Source organism: Sus scrofa, chromosome 7 (genome assembly GCF_000003025.6).
Source record: "Sus scrofa isolate TJ Tabasco breed Duroc chromosome 7, Sscrofa11.1, whole genome shotgun sequence".
Taxonomy (NCBI): Eukaryota; Metazoa; Chordata; class Mammalia; order Artiodactyla; family Suidae; genus Sus; species Sus scrofa.
Genome location: NC_010449.5, coordinates 89,412,331 through 89,434,020, shown reverse-complemented (window position 1 = coordinate 89,434,020; position 21,690 = coordinate 89,412,331). Strand labels below are relative to the sequence as shown.

At 36.4% G+C, this 21,690-nt stretch overlaps 1 protein-coding gene across 2 annotated transcripts in view; it reads right to left on the bottom strand.

The window, feature by feature from the left end:
• Window positions 1-21,690, bottom strand: part of FUT8 (fucosyltransferase 8) — a 284,866-nt gene that overhangs the window by 246,482 nt on the left and 16,694 nt on the right. For both annotated transcript variants that reach the window (XM_005666322.3, XM_005666321.3), the window contains exon 2: window positions 2,899-2,996. The gene's annotated coding sequence lies outside the window, so the exon portion shown is untranslated. The remainder of the gene's footprint in view (window positions 1-2,898; window positions 2,997-21,690) is intronic.

Here is a 21,690-nt window from a genome sequence, read left to right as displayed (position 1 = left end):
CAAGGGACCCTGAGTAGCCTAAAAAATCTTGAAAAGAAGAGAATAACTGGGGGATTCATACTGCCTGATTTCAAATTTTGACACCAAAGCTACAGTAATTGAAACATTATGCTGCTGGCATGAAGACAAGACAGACAAACCAAAGGAATAAAGAGCCTAGAAATAAACTCTCACATACATGGCCAAATGATTTTTGATGAGGATGCCAAGATCATTCAATGGGAAAAAAGAATAATCTTTTGAACAAATGCTGCTGGGAAAACTAGATATCCACATGCCAAAGAATGAAGTTGAATCCTCACCTAATATCATATACAAAAATTAACTAAAAATGGATCAAGTACCTAAATGTAAGCCCTAAAGTAATAAAACTCTTAGGAGACACATAGGACAAAAGTGCCATGACACTGAATTTAGCAATGATTTCTTGAATGGGGGACACCAAAGGCACAGGTTAAAAAAAAGTGAGAAACAGAAAAACCTGACGATGAAAATTAAAAAGTTTTGTGCATCATAAGATACTATCCACTAAGTGTAAAGGCAATCCACAGAATAGGAGAAAATACTTGTAAGTCATATACCTGATAAGGGATTAATATCCAGAACATGTAAGAACTCCTAAAATTCAACAAGATACCAAAGAATATGACTCAAAATTGGAAAAAGCACTTGAAAAGACATTTTTCCAAAGATATATAAATGACCAATAAGCACATGAAAAGATGTTCAACATCACCAAACATTAGGGAAATGCAAATAAAAACTGCAATGACATAACACCTCACACACATTAAGATGGTTACTCTCATTTTTTGTTTTTTACTTATTTTTCTTTTTAAAGTATAGTTTATTTACAATGTTGTGCCAATTTTGGCTGTACAGCAAGTGAGCCAGTCATATATATATGTGTGTGTGTGTGTACACATACATTTTAAGATCACTACTTTCAAAAAAAACACAGAAAATATAAGTGTTGGTAAGGAAGTGGAGAAATTGGAACCCTTGCACACTACTGAAAATGTAAAATGCCACAGCTCCTGTGGAAAACAGTAAGGTGTTTTCTAAAAAAACTAAAAATAGGAGTTCCCGTCGTGGCGCAGTGGTTAACGAATCCGACTAGGAACCATGAGGTTGCGGGTTCGGTCCCTGCCCTTGCTCAGTGGGTTAACGATCCGGCGTTGCCATGAGCTGTGGTGTAGGTTGCAGACGCGGCTCGGATCCCGCATTGCTGTGGCTCTGGCGTCGGCCGGTGGCTACAGCTCCGATTCAACCCCTAGCCTGGGAACCTCCATATGCCGCGGAGCGGCCCAAGAAATAGCAACGACAACAACAACAAAAAAAAAGACAAAAGACAAAAAAAAAAAAAAAAAACTAAAAATAGAATTATATGAGCCAGCAGTTTCACTTCTTGAGTATATACCAAAAGAATAAAAGCAAGATCTTGAAGAGATGTGTATACAAATGTTAATAGTTGCCTTATTCATAGCAGCTAAAACACAGAAGCAACCCAACTATCCATCAACTGATAAGTGAGTAAGTAAAATGCGGTATATATACACAATGAAATTTTATTTAACCTTAAAAGGGAAGGAAATTCTGCTATATGCTATAAATGGATGAACCTTGAGCATGTCATGCTAAGTGAAATAAGCCAGTCCCAAAAAGACAAATATTGTATAATTCCACTCATATAAAGTATTTAAAGTAGTCAAAATCATAAAGACAGAAAGTATCATGATGGTTGCCAGCGGCTGGGGGGAGCAGAGAATGGAGAGTTACTGTTTAATGGGTACAGAGTTTCAGTTTTACAAGATGAAAAGTTATGGGGATGAATGGTGGTGACAGCTACACAATGTGAATGTATTTAACATCACTGAACCATACACTTAAAAATGGTTAAGAAGGTAAATTTTAAGTGTATTTTATCACAAGGTAAAGAGAAGAAAAAAGCATGACTGTAATAATTATCAAAAACAAGAAACTCCCCAAATGTCCATCAGATGGTGAATGGATAAATTAACTGTGGTACATCCATACAACAGAACACTATTCAGCAATAAAAAAGAACAAACTACTGGTACATACAACATGAATGAATCCAAATGCATCATACTAAGTTCAAGAAGCCAGATTTTAAAAGCTACATATTAAATGATTCCATTTAAATTATATATTGGGGAGAAGTAAACTATCGGGACAAAAAACAGACCTGCAGTCGCTAGGGACTGAGGTAGAGAGAGAGGTTGACCCCAAAAGACAACATGGGTGAGATTCGAAGATTATGGTATGAGTATACACTTGTCAAAACTCACAGAGAGGAAAAATAAGTAAATAAATAAATAGTTGAATGTATGATAGAAATCAAGCAAGAATGAAAACTTTAAAAATAAGCTATAAAAATTCAAAAAAAATTTTAAGATGAGTTGTTTATTTTCAGCACCAAATTATGGCACACAATGATGCCAAAAGTACAATGTACCATATTCAGCCACAACTTGTTTTATCTAGCCTCTTACTTTATTTACTTATTTTTTGGCCACATCTGTAGCATGCACAAGTTCCAAGGCCAGGGATCAAACCCTCACCACAGTTTCAACCAGAGCCACCATAGTGATAATGCCAGATCCTTCACCTACTGAGCCACAAGGGAACTTGGTCTAGCCCCCTACTTAAAAGTAAATAACTATTAAATAGGAAGAAAAATACTTTCCATTTTATGCACTGCAGATTGTACACAGCAGATAGCGTGGTAGATACATATTTCAATAGAGTTTAGATTGAAATGGCCTTTCTACTTCACTGGTACATACACATGTAACTTTAAATACAAAATTATCCATTTCTCAAAATATTAACATATACTGGGACAGAAAAGTGCTATCCACAAAATGTACTAACCTGAATTTCTTCAGTTAATCAATAAAGGCAACAGAGCTCTTTATCTTGAGTGGAAACACCATCAGGGTCATAGGTGCTCTCTTAGCAAAAGCAGCAATCTGGAACAAAAGAAAAATATATAAATTTCAGCCCTTACCTTTTATTTATTTATTTATTTATTTATTTTGGTCTTTTTAGGGCCACGCCCACAGCATATGGAGGTTCCCTGGCTAGGGTCGAATCAGAGCTGTAGCTGCTGGCCTACACCACAGCCACAGCAACTCAGGATCCAAGCCACGTCTGCGACCTACACCATAGCTCACGGCAACGCCGGATACTTAACCCACTGAGTGAGGCCAGGGGGATCGAACCCACGTCCTCGTGGATGCTAGTCAGGTTTGTTAACCACGGAGTCACAACGGGAACTCCCATACCTCTTTAAAAATCCTCTTTTCTCCCCTTATGTAGCCAGTCATAACATGTAAAACTTTTGTATTTTCACTTATTCTGCAAGCTGTGCCTTTCAAATCCCAATAAGGAACAGGTTTTCATTTTGCAAATTATATTCAAATACAGTAATACTCAGTGTCTTAATTTGCTTCAAAATTCATCTTAAAATAAGTTGGAACCTATAAAACATACTCTGTGAACATGAAATTCTTTAATTTTGTCTACTTCTTAACTTATAGGGCAATCAGAAATGTCTTTCTTTTCAGACCAGTGCTCAACATCTTCTATATCCCCACACCTCAATTAACTCTACAACCTAATTTGACTACATTCTACACAAAATTAAATTTGCTTACTTTCCACCAAACAATTTTGTCATTCTCAGCTGTCACCCTGCAAAATACCATTCCTTCTTTTTAGAAAAGGGACTTTTTCCTCCCTTATCCTCTTTGTCAATCAAGGCACATCCATCAACTTTCTCAAAATCCAGCCCCTCCATTCCTCTCAGAGAGCTGATATGATCATTCTATACTCCATTAATCTTTGCTAAAATATTTTGCTGCCTTTATATCTGGGTCACCTCATGTAGTCTTCTGATCAGCAACCCTATTTCCTACTTCTTTTGCCACTGCTTCTCCATCATCTATTAACATGCTCGACACATAGAAAGTAATCATTATGACTGACGGACAAGTGAAATGGTCTCCATTAAAAGATTCACACTCAGATGATCACTGAGTATGTACATATGTACTGAATAGTACATTCACTGAGTAGAAAAACCCAAGAATAACATAAAGACACAATATACTCTATAGAAATAGGTCCTTTTGCCAGTTCTGACTCATGTCACAACATGAATTAGATTGACATTTTTATTAATTATGAGAAGCAGTCTTTCTTCAAAGGACATCAAAGCCTACTGAAACCAAATTCTGGTGATCAAAAGTAATACAGAAGTATTATCACCAAATCCAACTCCTCAAAGATATCCAACTATTTTCATTTTAAATTCCAAGCATCAGAAATTTATTGAGACAGAACAGCCTATAAAAACCATTCCATAAATTATTCTAAACCAAAAATAAGCACATTTGTATAGTGCCTTACTATTTACATTATCTCATCTGACAGATCTTGTTGAAAAGGACAAACCACTGCCAAGTCAAGTAATCCCAGGTACTATAAACATGCAATTCCTAAATGGCCATTAACCACAAAATCAGCCAAGACACATTGTGATTTTTTCCTAAAATTCACCCAAAAGTCTTGACCAACCTCCCACAATAATCCAGTATTATGGGATTTTATGCTTCTAGCCATTACGGAGTAACAGGCAGCAGATTTCTCTTCAGACAGTAAACAACTGCAAAACTAAACAAAACATATAACACAACATTTTCGAGACACAGGACAATCAGTGTAGATCCGCATCTCTGAGAAGGAAACAAGCTAGATAAGACTATGAGCATGGTGGCTTTCTGCTAAGAGACATTAGTGCAGGCAGGGAGAGTCATAGCAGAGCACAAGAGTCTCATTAAATTGAAAAGACAAAGATCAGAGTTCAGAGGGTACAGGTGGCAGGAATTATTGAAATAATGTACCAGGGAGGAGGGAGTAATGCAGAATTAAGCTCCAGGCATCTTCATTTGAGTCTTAAAACTTAATACTAATTTGTCCTTACTTAGGGTGAAATTCCATGAGGCAAAGGAAAAAAAAAAAAAAACTGCTGGGGAGCAAAAAAATGAATAATTCAAGGTTCATACAGAGCTAAGGATACCTGAGTTGCACCTAACCAGAAGAGGGAGACCTTCTATACTCTGGACAAAAAGCAGAGACCTCAGCACAGCTAAATTAGTCCCAGAATAAGGGACCAATTGATAAGGAAGAAAAATCTATTGGAAGTTTTGTCCAGATATATGCCCAAGAGTCACATGCACCCGCATGTTCATTGCAGCACTATTCACAATAGCCAGGACGTGGAAACAACCCAAATGTCCATCAACAGATGATTGGATTCGGAAGATGTGGTATATATACACAATGGAATACTACTCAGCCATAAAAAAGAATGACATAATGCCATTTGCAGCAACATGGATGGAACTAGAGAATCTCATACTGAGTGAAATGAGCCAGAAAGACAAAGACAAATACCATATGATATCACTTACAACTGGAATCTAATATCCAGCACAAATGAACATCTCCTCAGAAAAGAAAATCATGGACTTGGAGAAAAGACTTGTGGCTGCCTGATGGGAGGGGGAGGGAGTGGGAGGGATCGGGAGCTTGGGCTTGTCAGACACAACTTAGAATAGATATACAAGGAGATCCTGCTGAATAACATTGAGAACTTTGTCTAGATACTCATGTTGCAACAGAACAAAGGGTGGGGAAAAAAAATGTAATTGTAATGTATGCATGTAAGGATAACTTGATCCCCTTGCTGTACAGTGGGAAAAAAAAAATCTATTAGATTTTTAGGCTTTTTAGGGCCACACCCTGGCATATGGAAATTTCCTGACTAGGGGTCTAACTGGATCTATAGTTGCCTGCCTACACCAAAGCCACAGGCACAGCAACGCCAGTTCCGAGCCGCATCTTCGACCTACACCACAGCTAACAGCAACGCCAGATCCTTAACCCACTGAGCAAGGCCAGGGATCCAACCCAAAACCTCATGGTTCCTAGTTGGATTTGTTTCTGCTGCACCATAACGGGAATTCCCATTAGAAGATTTTTAAGGAAAGAAAAGCAAAAAAGGGGATTAGGAATCATAGGTTTTATTTTCATCTCTGCTGCTGAACACAGAGTTAATCATTTTATCCATATTGTTAGAAGACAAAAGTCTGTGAGCTAAACTGAACTTGGGGTGGCAGGGAGAGCACATGGCCCATTGATTCTCATCTTTAAAGAAACCCTGTTCTAATAAAAGAAAACTACACACACACACACCCCAGTACATATGAAATGAAGAAAAAACTAAATTAATGGGAAAAATATATGTTTAAAAGATGACAAAAAGAAATTCTGTTCGGGATAAAACTGGTCATTTTTAAGAAAGAGAAGAGAGGTTCTGTTTGTGTTTACTTGTAGGTAGTGAAGGCTGTGAACACATTTAAATTAAAAATCTAAATATAACTCAGGAGGTATAGAGTCTTAATAGCACCTGTGATCCCAACAGCATTCTAAGGACCCCAAAACTGGACTTCAAACACTGAGGTACTCCAAACTGGGAGGTAATGTTATATAGATAAGACTATCATATTGAAGTGTGGAAGGGTTGGAGGAAGGACAAGAGGCTGTTTGCCACGAATAATTTTACTACTAGAAATTTGTCAACTTGTGTATAGTATGGGGCATGCTCCTGCTGGCTTATATTTGAAGAGCAATAAGATTAGATCTCAACATTTTTTAGCTATGGGAGAACCCTGAGAGAGAAAACAAATAGAGATTTAAAAAAAAAAAAAATGAGCCCCAAAGAAGAGCATACTGATCATATTGTGTCTCTTTCCTTCTCCTTTCTGTAGCATTAATTAATATGCCAATGAACACGGTGCATCACAGGAAGTTGCTCTTTCTAGCATTTTTTATATTGGCAAATAGAAATCACTATGGAAAGTATTTGTGATTAACTTATAATTAACACGAAAAATTAAAAAACTGAAAGACTCTTTTGCCCACTATTTCAACAAAAATGAATTCTTTATCATAAAACTGTTAAACTCACATTTATTGGTGAGCAAATAACATAACTTTGAACTAAAATAAGAAGCAAAGTTAGAACTAAGAGAAACCCTCTCTACTCCCCCTCCTATTCTGAAGTTGCCTACATAGTCAACATAAATTAGTACTGAATCAACTTTAATTTCATCTATTTTCTTACCAGCTAATAGGACCCATTTAAAATTTTGTCCATATTTTGGCCTAGGTAAATATTTAAGTTCTGATGACATTATAAAGTCAATAGACTATGTCTATTCATCTTTAATCTTTTAGTAGTTTCTAGCAAACTGCTTTGACACTCATTAGTATTTAATATTTTCGGCTCACCAAGATCCCTTCTACCCATCTCAGAAGGATATTGAAAGAATCAAACAGCATATTTGTGAAAGTACTTTACAAAATAAAACTATTTTGCAGTTGTCAAGTGAATTTTATTTTATTATCAATGATTACTCTAAATCTTAGTTGGCAAGTAATGGAATGTTCTAGGGAACAGAACAAATGGCCCTCGTGACGAACAAGTTTCGTGGTGGCTCCATAGCCTCCTTTACTCTGTCCTCCCTTCTACCGGTTGTAGAGTCCACTCAGTCATGGCAGAAGCTTTCATTATCTTATCATCTCAGCCCCCATCACCAGAGCCCAAAAATCTTCTGGCATTTTTATGGTTTCCGGCTCTAGCTCTCCTGGTCTATAGCTCATAATAATTGGTCTTCTTGCTACAACCTTCTAGCTAGCCCTTCCCTTACTGGATTAGATAAAGAGCTAAAATCAACAAACCAGAGTCTTATGACCTAACAATCTTTTCTAGCTCCAAAATTCTGGGATTGAAAGCCTGAACTATACCTTCTAGGAGCCATGAAAATTCTTCAGGTTATATTTCAATTGAAACATACTACTTTTTATTATCAAACATGTCCTCTTTCCCAACAACATTCTAAATAATTCATCTATACAATACATGATTTGAGTAATGAATTCTAGAAGCAAAATTTTAACCTTTTGTTCAAAACCAAAAATCTCTCTAGCCCAAAAACTTATTTTTGGTTCACTACTGTGAAACAAAGATGTTTTCCTGTAACTCTTTACCATCAAATACACAATGATTACACCTCCCAGAGTTACTGGAAACTGACAAATACAGTTTATATTCATCAAGTTTAGCAATACACTCACATAAAATTTACTTTCCAAAACCAACCCAGGACACCTTCAGCACCACAATATTAAAAGCAATTTTTTAAAATTTTAGAATAGATTACAGAAAAATTGCAATAATAATATAGTGTTCCACATACTGCTACCCAGATGCCCCTATTGTAAACATCTTGCATTGTACATTTGTCACAATAATTTAAACAATATGAATTAAATGAAATTCCATACTTTATTTAGATAAATATACTGAATATCAAGAAAAAATTTCAAAGCAAAATTCCTCAAAAGAGCAATGGAAACACAAAACACAATGAAAGACTTATAGTAAATAGAATACAAATAGCAAATACAGAATTGTCAGAACTAGATCGCTTCTTGGTCTTTTGACTAAGATCAAGTGTAATATCTGTTCTTACCAGTTTACTATCTGATTTGTCCTCTATCCAAGGACAATACACTAAATAGATTTTCAGAGCAGGGAGTTGGAACAGGAGCCTGCTCTGACCACTCCACGCACTGACCTTGTATTGCAGTACCTCCAGGAATGGTGCACCCACTCCAGGGGATAGAGGAAAGGTATTAAAGACAGGCTTGTTATGTTGCTTTTTGTGTTTTCTTAAGCCTTACTCTAGACATCTGTCTTTTTCTGGTAATACCAATCTTGCTATTTTGTTTTGCTTTTTTGCTGAGAAGTGTGTTCGGTTTTGTTTTTGTTTTTGTTTTTCCTATTATTTGGGAAGAAAATGCTAAAAGGAATACTTTGTAAAAGAAATACTTTCCATGTATATACATGTATGACTGGGTCACTATGCTATACAGTAGAAATTGGCCCAATATTTGTAAATCAACCATAATTTTTAATTTTTAAAAAATAACATAGATAAATAACAAGTACCTACTTAGAGCACAGGGAACTCTACTCAATATCTTGAAAAAAAATTATAAAAAAAGAAATACTTTCTAGTGTGGGTCTTATCTGTAGGTGAACTTTATACTATATTCTTTTTTTCCCTTCAAGATGCTGGAATGGGAGTTTCAGTCATGGCTCAGCAGAAACAAATCTGACTAGTATCCATGAAGATGCAGGTTCCATCTCTGGCTTCGCTCAGTGGGCTGGGGATCTGTATTGCAGGTTGCAGACTCGGTTTGGATCCTGCATTGCTGTGGCTGTGGTGTAGGCCAGCGGTTGTAGCTCCGATTCAACCCCCAGCCTGGGAACTTCCATATGTCCTGCACGCGGCCCTGAAAAGCAAAAAAAAAAAAAAAAAAAAAAAAAAAAAGATGCTTGAGTGACCTGTGCCAGTTCTTTGTGGTGGTATTTTAAGTACTGAGTTATTTCTCTAGTCCTATGACAAAGCAGTACCACCTGACAAAATTTTGAAGCCCTGTGGTTTGCTGGGGTCCCACATGGAAGGCTCTCTGCTCTATGAACTTTCACAATACACAAATAAGAATTAAAATACTGCAATCAGTAGACAAAGATTTTGCAGCCATTAAACCATCAGATTACAGTGGATCTGCTGGTTCTTGGTACACCCTGAGTAAACTCAGGATTAGAAAACACAGGATAGTAAAAGAAAAAAAAAAAAGAATTAGGAGTTCTCTTGCAGCGCAGCAAGTTAAGGATCCAGCATTGCCACTGCAGCAGTTTGGGTCTCTGCTGTGGCATGCGTTGGATCCCTGGCCTAGGAACTTCCAAAGACTGTGTGGGAGCAGTCAGAACTAAGATCAAGATATCAGTGTAAATAATAAACACAAAGAGCTTAACTCCTCTACCAAGAGGAAAAAGATTTCTGACTGGTGAATGAACTAAGACCCAATTATATGCTATATACATGGAACACCTGAAACAAAGTAATAAGAAATATTAAAAAGAAAAAGGTATAAACAATGGTATAATGGGCAAAAACAATAAAAAAGAAAGAAGAGGTTATGATCCTAATAACTGACAAGGTATAAATCATGCCCCAGAAGCACCTAAAAAAGTAGGGCTTTTTTTATGCTAAAGGACAAATTAACAATGAGGATTTGTTATGAATATCTATGCACCAAAGAGCACAGTCATAAGGGTTTGGTAAAACAAAAGTCTACAGTAGATGCAAGAAGAAATTAATAGAAACAGAATAGTAGGTGAAGCTATAAAAGGCATAAGAAATGTAAGCAATAGGTTGATTATTACATTATACTGAACTTACTATAACAAACTCTGTACTCCAATAGAAAAAAAAAAATCTCTTTTCAAGTGGATGTGGGCTGTTCACAAAAATTGATCATATAAAAGGTCATAAAGAAAGTCTCAATAAGTTCCACAGAGTAGAAATAACACAAAGTATATTTGCTACTCATAACACAAGAAAACTATATATGAAAAGTAAAAACCCCATCCTCCTGAAAGTTAAAAGAATGTTTCTATTAAAAAATTTTTCGATGAAATGAAAAAGAAAATTCCAAATGGATCAAAAATCAAAATACCAAAATTAAAGCCATGAAAGTCCCAGAAGAAAACAGAATGATTTCAAGTAAAACCTGGAATGAGACAAGTCTAGCAGTGACTCAGAATCCAAAGGCAAAAGATATCATTTTTAATTGATACATTCAACAATGAAAACTTTTTAAAGTATTTTTTTAAATATGCATGACCAAACCACTAAAAATCAAGTAAAGGCAAAAAACAAACTGTGAGAAAATATGTGGCTACTGATCACTACTTTGTACTTGAATTGTGGCCAGTCCAAATTCAGATGCGCTGTATGTATAAAATACACATAAGATTTTAAAGACTTTATAAAAAAAAGAATTAAAATATCTCATTAATAATTAGTATACTGACCACATGTCAATGATAATACTTATGTTGAGTATTAAAATGATAATATTTGAATATATGTGATAATATTTGGATATATAATTGATTGAAACGATATTTATTTAGCCTTTTTTTTGTCTTTTCTAGGGCCGCACTCGAGGCATATGGAAGTTTCCAGGTAGGAGTCCAATCAGAGCTGTAGCTGCCAGCCTACACCACAGCCATGACAATGTGGGATTGGAGCCACGTCTGAGACCTACACTACAGCTCATGGCAACACCAGATCCTTAACCCACTGAGCAAGGCCAGGGATCAAACCTGCAACCTCATGGTTCCTAGTCGGATTTGTTAACCACTGAGCCACAACTGGAACTCCTATTTTTAACCTTTCAATATGTAATTTAAGTTTTCTAGTAGCAGCCACATATGACTTTACACTTCCATCATTACACTTCTACCACACAGAAATGAGTTAGGGAGTTCCCATTGTGAAATTGTGATCCTACAATTCCTCTACTCTTCGGCCATCCTGAAGATACGCTTTCATAAACATAATGGAAGGTTATTCCTTGAACAGCATTTGCAACAGAAAAAATTAGAACTACCCCAATGGGTCTCAATGATTAAACAATGATACATTAACACAGTGAATATTATTCAGCTGTAAAAAAGAATGAGGAAGATCTCTATGCATATATTACTCCCCAGAATATACTACGATGTAAATAAAACAAGGTACAGAACAGAACAAATTCAAGGTATGCCAGCTTAAAAAAAAAAAAAAAGACATTGTATTTTATTTTTTTTAATGCAACACTAAGAAATATCAAAAGTTAATAAAAATAGTTACTTTTAAAAGGCAAGGAAGGAAAAGGGTCAAGAAGATAAGGGTGGAAGCAAGATTTATCTAAGTATGTATTAATAAAAGTTTTGATTTTTGCACTAAATGAATGTTTTACATATTCAAAAATAAAACTAGGGAGTTCCCGTCATGGCTCAGGGGTTAACGAATCTGACTAGCATCCATAAGGACTCAGGTTTGATCCCTGGCCTTGCTCAGTGGGTTAAGGATCTGGCATTTCTGTGAGCTATGGTGTAGATCGCAGACGTGGCTTGGATCTGGCGTTGCTATGACCGTGGCATAGGCCTGTAGCTAGAGTTCTGATTCAACCCCTAGTTTGGAAACCTCCATATGCCGTGGGTGTGGCCCTGAAAAGCAAAAAAAAAAAAAAAAAAAAAAATTAAATTAAATCCAGAAGAAAGACAAAAGCCCCAAAATAAGTTCTTTTTTTTTTTTTGTTATTTGTTTTTTGTTTCTGGCTGCACTCACAGCACATGAACCCATGGCAAAGCAGTGACCATAGCCACGGCAGTAACAATGCCAGATCCTTAACCAGCTGAGCCACCAGGGAATTTTTTTCCATCCAAAAAAGATGTTAACTTTATATGAGTTAGGGAGTTCCCATTGTGGCACAGACATGGATCCCACATTGCTGAGACTGTAGCATAGGCCCACAGCTACAGCTCTGATTCGAACCCTAGCCTGGGAACCTCCATATGTCACAAGTGTGGCCCTAAAAGACAATAAGACAAAAAAAAAAAAAAAAAAAAAGAAAGAAAGAAAGAAAAGGATAAAAAAATAAACCTGGCACTCAGATAGTAGTATCTAAATTTTGTTTAAATCTAAAGCAGAAAATATATTAAGCGAACCTGGGACATAATTTTATGCCTGACAGAAAAGAGTTCAAAGACCAATAAAGGCCCATCAAAAAGACACATAGAACACAAACACACACACACACACAAGCTTTAAGGGGCTCCCACTACCCACTAGCCAAATCTGAACATCAAAAAGAAGTTATCTTGGAGTTCCCATCATGGCTCAGTGGAAACGAACCTGACTAGAATCCATGAGGGCACAGGTCTGATCCCTGGATCTCTGGCCTTACTCAGTAGGTTAAGATCTGGTGTTGCCATGTTGTCGTGAGCTATGGTGTAGGTTTTAGACACAGCTTGGTTCTGGCGTTGCTGTGGCTGTGGTGTAGGCCAGCAGCTATAGTTCCAATTCTACCCCTAGCCTGGGTACTTCTATATGTCACGGGTGCGGCCCTAAAAAGACAAAAAAAAAAAGAAGATAAGTTATCTTAAATGGGTTTAAAACATTAAATAATTTTAAATCAATGAGACCGCATTTTTTTAAATGGGAGAGTAGGGAAGTTCCGTGTCATTATAGCAGAAAAACCTTGTCCAGAACAATCCACCTCTAGACAACAATTATAAAACTTGACAAAATATAAACAACGCCAATATCTGAAGGCAGAGGGAAATGAACAAAAGCAGACTGATTCTGGAGGGCATATGTTCTTGACCAAAAAAAAAGCAAGGGTAACTTTCCAAATGTATCATGCGTAACTGGAGGGCAGACCACAATAATAGTTGTGTGTGTGTGTGTATATAAACACAACAGTGCAAATCAACTATATTTCAATTTTAAAAGAAATTTTATAAAAATAAAAATCTAATACAGAAAACATCAACTAGTACTTAAGAGTTTTAGCCAGGGCTTAGACCAAATGCCTGTAAAACAGAAAAATATTTAATTTATATATATTAATATCTTCAGTTTTACTTTTTAAATTAACATAAAGTTGACTTTGGGGGGGAAGAGGGAATGGGTGAACACAGTTCTATAACTTTCAACACATGCATAAATTTGTGTAACCACTACCATACTCAGAATATAGAATATTTCCATGACACCAAAAAAACTCCCTCATGTGATCTCTCTATAGTCACACTCTCTTTTCATTTGCTCCTTTTCAGGGTTTACCCTGGGAGCCAGTGATCTGTTCATCACTACAGTTCTGTATTTTTCAGGAATGTCATATAAATTCCTAAATTGCTGAAGAAACTGGCTTCTTTCACCAAGCACACCTTTAAGATTCATCTAAGTTGCTGCATATGTCAACAATTGGTTCCTTTTTACTACTAAATAGTATTTCTTTTCATGATGTATCTATTCACACATTAACATTTGGGTTGTTTCCAGTTTTTGACAATTATGAATAGAGCTGCTACAATGTACTAGTTTTTAATGGAATATAATACCACTTCTCTTGGGCAAATACCTAGTTGTGAGATTTCTGAGTCAATAAGTGTATGTTTAACTTTATAAGAAACTGTCAAACTATTATCCAAAGTAGCTGTACAATTTTGCATTCCCATCATCAATGCATGAAGTTCCATTTGTTCCAAATCCTTGTCAGCTTAGTATTAAAGTTTTGTTTGTTTTGCCATTCTAAAAAGAATGTAGTGGTATCTCTTTGTGGTTTTAATTTGCACTTCCCTATATATATACTCAGGAGGGTTTTTTTTAATATTACATTTAATTTTTCTTGTGAAAGCACTATATTTACTAATTAACCTCAACCTATTAATGGAAAGAAATAATTTTATAAACTAAACTAAACTAAACTTGATGTCTTTTCAGATTCATTTACACGCTGAAGATTTCAAACTGGCCTCAAGCAATAATAGAAATTTATGCAAGCATTTTAAATTCATTCGGTATGAATGTATTCAAATCACATTCAACTCAAATAAATTTTTGGTAGCTTTTTCATAAAAACTGAGACAAGTGAACAGCTTCTTCTTTTTTTTTTTTTTTTTTTTGTCTTTTTGCCATTTCTTGGGCCACTCCTGCGGCATATGGAGGTTCCCGGGCTAGGGGTCAAATTGGAGCTGCAGCTGCCAGCCTATGCCAGAGCCATATAGCAACGCAGGATCTGAGCCACGTCTGCGACCCACACCACAGCTCACGGCAACGCCGGAACCTTGACCCACTGAGCAAGGGCAGGGATCGAACCCTCAACCTCATGGTTCTAGTTGGATTGTTAACCACTGCGCCACGACGGTTGAACTTTTTTTTTTTTTTTTTTTTTTTTTTTTTTTTTTTTTTTTTTTTTTTTGCCTATGAGCCAGCTAGTGGACTGTACCCGGCAACCCAGCATCCAGTGTCTAACCACATGCGTCTACCTACAAGGACTATGGTCTGTAACCACTGCCACGACGGAACTCTGAACAGCTTCTTTTTCAACTTTCTGCTTCTTATCTTTCCAGAAGCTCCCTTCACAAAATAACCTAAGCGTAATGGTGTCACACAACAAACATTCACTGAGTGCTTGTTTTGTGTGAGGCACTATGCTAGACTTTATGTACACAAATATTAATAAGGCAAATGACCTTGTCCTCAAGCAGTTTATACTATTCATAATTTTTATTTTTTATTTTTTCTTCTTTTAGGGCCACACTGCAGCAGATAGAAGTTCCCAGGCTAGGGGTTGAATCGGTGCTACAGCTGCCGGCCTACCTCACAGCCACAGCAATGCCAGATCCAAGCCGCTTCTATGACCTACACCAAAGCTCAGGGCAATGCCAGATCCCTAACCCACTGAGCAAGGCTAGGTATTGAACCCACATCCTCATGGATACTAGTCGGGTTTGGTACCACTAAGCCAGGACAGAAACTCCGATAATTTTTAAAAACTAAATACTTTCTCGTTTTTAAAAATAGTCTTTCTCTTTTACAACAGTTTTAGATTTGGAGAACAATCCAGAAGATAGTAAAGAATTTCTACATACCACCTTTCCAATTTAGTTTTCCCTAATTAGAAAATGGTACATTAGTATAGTACATTTGTTAAAATTAATAAACCAATACTGAAATATTATTGTTAACAAAGCCCACAATTTATCCAGACTACCTAATGCCGTATTTCTGTTCTCAGATCTTAGCTAGGATACTACATTATATTTATTTGTTATATCTCTTTAGGATCCTCCTGGCAATGACGGTTTTTCAGACTTTCTGTGTTTTTCATGACAGTTTTGAGTAGCAACAATTAGGTATTTTGTAGGATGTCCCTCTATACCATACTCATTTTTAAACTGAAAAAATTTTACTCACTAAACAAATCTCACTGTGAGCCAAAACTTGGCTCAAACTGTTTAATTATTAATGACATCAAATTGTTTAAAAATTAATAACATATATATTTTTCTACAAATATATGAAAATATTCTAAGGTGCAGAAATATAAACTACAATTAAACTGACATCCATGTTTCAAAAATTCCAATGTCTAACTCTACCACCTATTGTATAATAGGTCTCAATATATCAAGAAAGAAAGGAAATAAATTCCAAAAATTATAATGAAAATTAGTTACCTGCCAAAGCATTGTCTTTGTAAAAAACTTCTTGCCACTTTTCCAATATACCATCTAAATGTGAAATCAATCACTTAAAATATGTGTAAAATATATTTCTTTCTGTATAACTTGCTTACACTTATTAATTTTTTTCCTCTTTTATTTAGATGGTAGATGTAGTTTTGATTATACTCTGAAATGTAGTTCTAGTTCTGCTACCTTAGGTCTAAAATAATTACTAGATTCTGCTGTTATAAACTGGTGCACAGGTAAGGAAGATTCTCTTCAATCTCATTTAGGTCAAGGGTTCTTCTCATCTACAACAAAAAGAGATAGCTGGATTATGATAAAATTTTCTCCTAATTCTTACCATGGTACCTCACTTGTTGCCTTCATTGGTGCTTCATAGCCCTAATAAAGTCTAATGTTTATGAATTATATTGCAGAAACAGATGTTATAAAATCTAAGAGTTTAAAAGAAAAGAAAAAAAAGGCATGGAGTTCCTGTGTGGCTCAGTAGGTTAAGGACCTGGCATTGTTACTGCTGAAGCTCAGGACGCTGCTGTGGGACACATTCAAGCCCTGGACCGAGAACTTCTACATGCCGTGGGTGCAATGAAAAACAAAACAAACAAAAACAAAAAAAAAGAAAATATATTAAAAAGAAAATAAAGGCCTTAAATCACCAGAGAAGGTTAATAAGTCTTTCCCAACAAGAGGGACTCTGGATGGATGCATTAGGTTTTATCAAGGGGAAATAATACAAATCAAATGTGTTGCAGCAAAGTGCTAATTATTCCAAATCTAATAAATACTATCAGAACAAAACCACCAAAATATCACTTTATCTGTTTAACAAGTCAGTAACATGGGGAAAGAATGAGGGGAAGAAACAGTTTAAAAGAAAGAAAATATTAGTTCCCGTTGTGGCGCAGTGGTTAACGAATCCGACTAGGAACCATGAGGTAGAGAGTTCAATCCCTGGCCTTGCTCAGTGGGTTAAAGATCCGGCATTCCCGTGAACTGTGGTGTGGGTCACAGACACGGCTCGGATCCTGCGTTGCTGTGGCTGTGGCGTAGGCCAGCAGCTATAGCTCCGATTAGACCCCTAGCCTGGGAACCTCCATGTGCCAAAGGAGCAGCTCAAGAAAAAGGCAAAAGAAAAAAAAAAAAAAAAAAAAAGAAAGAAAGAAAATAGATGTGGCACAACCAATTACAGTGAGTATCCAGATTCAAACTAACCAAATGCAAAAAGTTTTTGTCCATAATCAGGCACTTGACTTGTACATAATTGGGGAGCATTAATTAATTAATTTTAAGGAATTATGGTTAAGTTTTTAGGTATGATAATGGCATTGTAGTTACACTACAAAAAAAAAATTGTTTCATCCTCAAGTATTTACAGATAAAATAGCACGATTTCTGGTATTTTCATGAAAATGTATCAACAAAAAAAGTGTTGAGAGAAGTGTTAAAAAAAAGAGAGAGACAACAGGCCCAAAATGGAGTCACTTGTGCTTAAGCTCCATCTGAGCAAAACTAGACTTAATAGCTAACCTAACGTAATTTCAACCTCTCACAGGAATGTAATCTTCGATCTGGAATTTCCTGGTCAGCAGTAGTGAGGTAATCAGTCTGAGAGAACTCTTCCATTCCCCAAAGAAAGATGAGGTAATCTACTCTTTCCTTGTCCCTGTCCCCTTTAACCTATAAAAGCCTCCCATTCTGTTCAGCTCTTCAGACCTCCTTTCTATTTGCTAGATGGACTGCTGCCCAATTTATGAATCACTAAATAAAGCCAATTAAATCTGCAAATTTACTCAGCTGAATTTTGTTTTCTAACAGAGGATAGTGGTTAAGGTCAGGTGATGCTACATGGGGATTCATTATAATCTCTAAAGTTTAAAATTATAAATAGAATGAATGAATAAAAAAAGTAAAACCCTACCTAGTGATTAAAGCATCCTCCTGTCAAGCAATATAGTTTCTGTTGACACAATTGGGACCTAATACAGTGCCTGTCTTACAGTACTTCCTCAACAAACATTTGTGGAGCAAATTACTAAACTGCCTAATCAAAAAGGAAAATAGACCTCTGAGACAGTAAAAGTGTCACCAGGAGCAGCAGGAAAGAAAATGTGGTGTCAGGAGAAGAGGGAAATTGAAATATTTTTGAAATAACATCCCTTCTGGGTGATACTCACCAAGATAACTTCTCTGACTTCATTTGCCTTCTTTCTTTGCATAGCAATCTAGATATTTCTTCATCCATTTATATTTAAACCAGTGTGGCTTAATTATCAAAAGTACTCTGATCACTCTTTACAAATCTTCTTTCCTTTGCCTCTCTACTGTTCTTCTATAACAAAAATTTTAGGAAAACTCTCTAGTTCTAATTTAGAAGAGTGAAGTATATGATGCTACTTAAGAAACCACAGATGATTCTGCCACAAAGTAAATATTTTTTGCATTAGAAAAGAAACATAGGAGTTCCAGTCGTGGCGCAGTGGTTAACGAATCCGACTAGGAACCATGAGGTTGTGGGTTCGGTCCCTGCCCTTGCTCAGTGGGTTAACAATCCGGCGTTGCCGTGAGCTGTGGTGTAGGTTGCAGACGCGGCTCGGATCCCGCGCGCGTTGCTGTGGCTCTGGCGTAGGCCGGTGGCTACAGCTCCGATTCGACCCCTAGCCTGGGAATCTCCATATGCCGCGGGAGCGGCCCTAGAAATGGCAAAAAGACAAAAAAAAAAAAAGAAAAGAAAAGAAACATAAATATCAAATCAATCATAAAAGATATTATTTTCAATACCAGGAATATAAAAAGTAAATGTTTTAAGTTCTTATAAGATTCTATTATTTATCATCCCAACTGCAAAGGACCAGTACAGCCACCAGTTCATAACTTTCCTATACAGTGTTCCTAAAATAAAAATAAGTTCATATTCTATTTATAAAGAGATCCAAGAGAAGAACTATAGTTCACAGTACTTAAATGATGGTTTTTAGTGCTAGGAGCTTTTGTGCATATTTTATTATTACTATTGTTGTTTGGAGGCGTGTGGGTGCTTTTCCTTTTAAAATTCTCTAGATCCTTAAAGAAAAATTATAGTTTCTTTTCTTCTCTATCAAATATAATTTATAAAATGAGTAATTTGCTTGAGTAATTGAGATAGTACAAATTTTGTGCCAGGTAAAAATTTTCTCCAAAGTGACAAAGAATATCGCTTCTATCACCCTTTAAATTTTTTTAATGTATTTATTTATATTTAGGAATACAGCTTTAAAGAAATTTCTGTACCTTGATTTGATGCTCCAATTCAAGTGCCCAACACAGACTTGAAATTACATCTCAGTTGCAAGTTATCAAAAGTTATTAGAAAAGAGATTCTAATTAGCCTAAATGAAGCAGCATGTCCATTTCCTAAGGAAAAGACTAGATTGTTTCCTTCCATCTCTATTTCTGCATCTAAGTGTTAGCATGATTCTCCTAAACCAGCCTTTCCACATCCTACAGCTTCTTTCCTTGCTAGGTGCAATTTCAAAAGCCCAGAACAGAGCTACTATTTCCCCGACTCACACAACCATCCTTGAACTCTGATGGTAATAAGCTTAACACCATGTGACAAGAGTAGGGTAGGGATAGGATGAGTTCTCCAAAAGAGGAAGGTAAGAAGGGGGGAGGGTAGTATCAATAATCCAGATATAATCACTGGAGGAGCGGCTGGTGGCCAATCAACCAACTTAATCTACGTCTACCACCACTGGGGAACAAGGGAGAGAGGTGGTGGTGGTACTTAATGGTTGCACAGTATTTTCTGGAAATTTTATCTTTTTCAGTAGGAAGTAAAGTATCTGCAACTGCACTCACACATTCTTTTATATTCCTGTCTGAGAAGTTTCTTTAAAGTAATTAAAATTTCATATAACTAGTGTATATACCTACATCTAATTGCAATGCTGTATCTGTGAAAAAATATATGGAAAATGTTAGAAGCAGAGACTTCAGTGGAAAAACAAAGTGGCACCAAGAGTTTAACCACAGACAAGAAGCAGGAGAGTGCCTTATGATGGGGGGAGAGGGGGACAAATTAACTACAGTTTAATCAAAACAGAAGTTTACTTCTCCCTAACATGAAATAATCTGAAAAAAAAAAAAAAAAAACGCAATCTAGGGCTGTTCTACCAGGTCATCGACATATGGTGTCCTCTCATTCTCCAGTTCATCATCCCTAGAGGACAGCCCCTGTCCTCAGGATCTAGGTTAGAAGCTGGAGAGAAAAAGATGCCGGTTCATCTCTCCCTTTAAATAAAACTTTGGGAAATATCACACTTTCACACTTATACCATTTATCAGAACTTCTCCACAAGGTTATATACCCAGTTGCAAAAGAACCTCAGAAACTTTAGTTGTTCAGCAACTGGAGATAGTACTCACTAAATATCTAGGTTTTGTTAACTTGAAACATAGTTGATCAAAGGCAAGAAAGGCAGATGAAGACAGGAGATATAAATGCACACCTTTCTTTTCTGATCTCAAGCTACAAAACGACTGGACTGAAATATTCTAATGTATTACTTATCTGAGAGAAGAAATGGAGGAAAAGAAAGACCTTTAATTCTATTTCTTCAGCTATTTCTTACTCCTCCAATATTGTTATCAAAAAAAAAAAAGCAAAAATCCACTTGAGAAGTAACAAAAGTGAGCCAAAATAGTCTGACTCAAAGTTATAAAACCTCCTTACTATACAGAAGTAGAAACCAACATATCTAATAAATGAAAAATACCAAGGTAAAGAGTTTAAAACCAAACAAACAAAATCACACTAACACTCTTCTTCAGTTAAGCTTTCTAAATTACTTCCCAGGTCCAGAAACTCAACTTAAACTCATCTCTATACCTCTCGATGTATCCATAAAGCAGATCTAAACTAATCTCCCTGGTTCTGCCTTCCTGTTTTAAAGATTTTACTATAATCACCATGGACTCACAAGAAGAAATTATAAAGTCTAGAAAAATGTGATAAAATTCCTGGAACCTCAAATATTCTCACTTCCCTGGACAGAACTAATAATGCCAACAAGTATTCAGTCACATATCTTCTTGTCTCAAACAAGTAAAGTGCATTTCTAAGTCCCTAAATATTAGTTATAAATTTTTTTTTGTCTTTTTTTTTTGTTGTTGTTGTTGTTGTTGTTGCTATTTCTTGGGCCGCTCCCGCGGCATATGGAGGTTCCCAGGCTAGGGGTCGAATCGAGCTGTAGCCACCGGCCGTAGCCACCGGCCTACGCCAGAGCCACAGCAACGTGGGATCCGAGCCGCGTCTGCAACCTACACTACAGCTCACGGCAATGCCGGATCGTTAACCCACTGAGCAAGGGCAGGGACCGAACCCGCAACCTCATGGTTCCTAGTCAGATTCGTTAACCACTGCACCACGACGGGAACTCCTAGTTATAAATTTA